The following is a 3,593-nucleotide window of genomic DNA, read 5'->3' on the forward strand; positions in this document are numbered from 1 at the left end:
TTTTCTTTCTTTTGCAGAGTAGTTATTAAAAACACTCAGTAACATTTTAAGAATTCTACTATTGAGGATGGAGCTCTAGTAGCATAGTGCCTAAGGCACTTGACTGCTAACCAGTAGGCTGGCTGTTCAAAACCACTAGCCACTCCTCAGAAGGAAGGTTGGGCAATCTACTTCCGTAGTGATGCTGCCTTGCAAACCCAAGGAGGAGTCGCTATGAGTCAGGCCAGACTCAATGGCACATAACAACAACACAACTCTCAAGGAATGAGCTCATTCACACCTCTTTAAAGGTTTATTGCAGTACATTTTCAGTAGAACTTTTGTGTTGTTATTTAGAATGTGTGAAACCATTATTTCTGAGTAATTCTGAAGATCTACACCATAAAAACCAAACCAAACTCACTGCCATCAAGTTGGATATGACTCATAGGACCCCTCCTTGGGTTTCCAAGGCAATATCACTATGGAAGTAGATTCTCAAACCTTCCTTTCTACACTGGAACGTTATTCATAAATGAAAATTACCCAGCCCTTTTGTGCTTGCTCAAGCAGTCAGTGAGTGTCCTCATAGTTAGCTGTTCAGCATCTATATTTCAACACTCAATAGTTCTTCTTATTTACTATACTATTCCATTGACTTCCCACAACAGTCTTTTGAAATAGGAATTACTATCTCTGTTTTAATTAAGAAGTTATAAGCTATACTCTCATGAAAATTTGGGCATTTGGGGAGAGTCTGAATATTTATTCCTCCAAAAGCAATGGCCTATCCTATTTATCCTTGTCTTAAAAGTTACTATATTTCCTACAGAGGCAATGCTGATACCAGAAACTCAATGAAGAAATAAGAATCATGGATTTCATATAGGCAAGACTGAAGAAAAGTGAGTGAAGAAGAGTGGGTTAAGGGAAGTAAGTGAAAGTAAGGGCAGATAAGGCTTTGTAAAATATTATTGTTGCTTATTTTCTTCTAAGTACAAGGAGAAGCCAAGCAGTAAAATCAATGTTTTATTTATTAAATAAGTTGCTCAGGATTTATGGAAAATTGTGAGCGGGAGCCTGAATTAAATAGAGGGATTTCAGATTACTTCTCTATACTAAGAGGCATAAATTCATTGTTAATGGCTAATCTCAGGAATTATAAAGCAAATTTATTTGAAAACTTATATAATAACAAGTAATGATACACTTTTACTAGGGATTGTGACCTTGTATTTAATTATTACCACAATATACTCTATTTTCGGTTTCAACATTCACTATGGATTATGAATCTGATTTTTATCTCAAAAGGTTTAGTAGCATTATGTTCTCATACTATGTAATTAATCATTGTGTATGGAGGAAGGGGATATGTATGATAACATCTGCAATTTCTTTAAACTTGATAGAGAAGAAAGAAAGAAAAAAAAGGAAAAAGAAAATAGCTTAAAGCATTGTTTGTCCACACAATTTCTTCTCCAGTAAGATTTTTGATTAAGTATTTTTTATTTATTTTTGTATTTTTGAAAGTGTCTTTATTTTTCTTTCATCTTTTGCTCATTTTTTTTAATAGACATATGAGTCACGTACCATTCAATTCACCATTTTCTAGTATAGAGTTCAGTGTTTATTTAGTATATTTACAAACTATAACAATCTTCAGTATCTAATTCCAGAACTTATTTGTAACTCAAAAAATAAACCCTATACCCATTATCAGTCATGCTCTGTGGTAGTTAAATTTGTATGTCAGAGTGGGAGTAAGTAACCAGAACAGAATATAGTACTGAGAGAGTGGGGTGCTGCTCCGACAAGTACCTAAAACATGAAAACAGGAGTGAAGCACGTCCTAGATTGGAAACCCTGGCAGAGAGACCCCTACATGGGGCATGAGAGATGGCAGGAGCAGAGCCAAGAGACTGGCAGAGAGATACTGGCAGAGAGACCAGCATGAGAGAAAGCAGTAGCAGGGCCCAGAGACCAGCATTAAACAGCAACAGGCTTACTAGCCCATGGAGGAGAAAGCCAGGTGCCATTGGGTATATGGTTTCTTGGCTGAGTGGGTTGTCTTCAGGCATTAATTGGTGAAGAGATCAGCATAAAATGGAGTGGCAAGTTGGCCAGCCCATGGAGCAAGAAAGCTAAGTGTCCTTTGAGCAGAAAGATTTCTGGTGGAGTGGGTTGCCCTGGGACATTAATCAGCAGAAGTGGAGAGATTAAGGAAATGGGAAGCAGAGCTGCCTCAGAGGGTAGGACTATGGCCTTTGTGGATGGAACTACTATAGCCCCCTAGGTTTCAAAAGGTTAGACCTTCATCAACTCTGGAGTGTGAGGCTGCTTGTTCAGGTGAGCTAGTGGGATGGAGCCATAGCTGTTGCCCAAGAGTGAAGGGGCAGGACTGCCATTCCCAAGAGGGAGAGGAATGGGTCCCACCAGGCCAAGAGGGTGAAGTCGTCCCTCAAGAAATAGGGGATTAGAACCACCCAGTGAAGGAGATCTGTACAGATGCCACCCAATGAAGATCTGTACAGGTGCCAAGTTGACAAGGGATGGAATTGTGGTGGTTTTATATGTATGTCAAGTTGGCTGGGCTTGGTTGAGTGGCTGGACAGCTGGTGGTAGTTATTCCCCATGATGAGATTGGCAATCAACTCCATGGTGGGCTCTACCACAAGCAGCTGAGTAGCTGCCTTTGGGCTATGGTCTGCTTCCTGTATATAAGAAGACTTGGGGAAAGTCTCTAGCTTATGGCACACTGGGACCCTGCATGTAGCCAAGTTGTTGTTCAGCAGCCTGCCATGTTCTGCCAACCATGGGACTTAACAACGGACTTAAATTAATGTCCTGCCTTGTAGTTTGGTAATATCGGGACTGTGACATTTCATTTGTCGACCTTGGGCTTGTTAGCCTTAGCAGCCAGTAGCTGCCTGAGTGAAGAAATGCTTCTAGCTCCAGTGGGCCAGGAGCAGAGGCAGAGCTGAAGCCCAAGGTTGACAAATGAGCCTGACACTTTGAACTTGGACTTAAAGCCTCCAAACTGTAAAAGAATAAACTCCAGTTTGTTAAGGCCATCCTATTTGTGGTATATTCTAGTCAGAACAGCACTAGGCAACCAGAACATGCTCTTATCCCCACTTCCCACAGCCTTAGGTAGCGCCTCTTCTATAATTGTCTTTATGGATTGCTATATTGTGGGCATTACATATAAACTAAATCCTACAACTTGTGGTCTTTTGTGACTTGTTTCTTTCACTTAACATAATATTTTTAAGGTTCATCTGTGTTATAGCACATATCTATTAATCATTATTTTGATACCTGAATAATAGTTCATTGTATGGCTAGACAACATTTTGTATACCTATTCATTAGTTAGAATAGATAAACAAAATATGGTGAGCATTTGAGTTTTTTCTACTTTTTGGCTATTATGAATGCTGGTATGAACATTAATGAACACATAATTTTTGTGTGGATATGTGTTTTCAAGTTTATATGTATACTGTTGTTGTTGTTATGTGCTGTCGAGTTGGCCCCGACTCATAGCGATCCCTCCTTGGGTTTCCGAGGCAGTATCACTACGGAAGTAGGATTGCCCAACCTTCCTTCCA

The sequence above is a fragment of the Orycteropus afer genome, unplaced genomic scaffold, assembly GCF_000298275.1.
Source record: "Orycteropus afer afer isolate SDZICR_OR568_19922 unplaced genomic scaffold, OryAfe1.0 scaffold00560, whole genome shotgun sequence".
NCBI lineage: Eukaryota > Metazoa > Chordata > Mammalia > Tubulidentata > Orycteropodidae > Orycteropus > Orycteropus afer.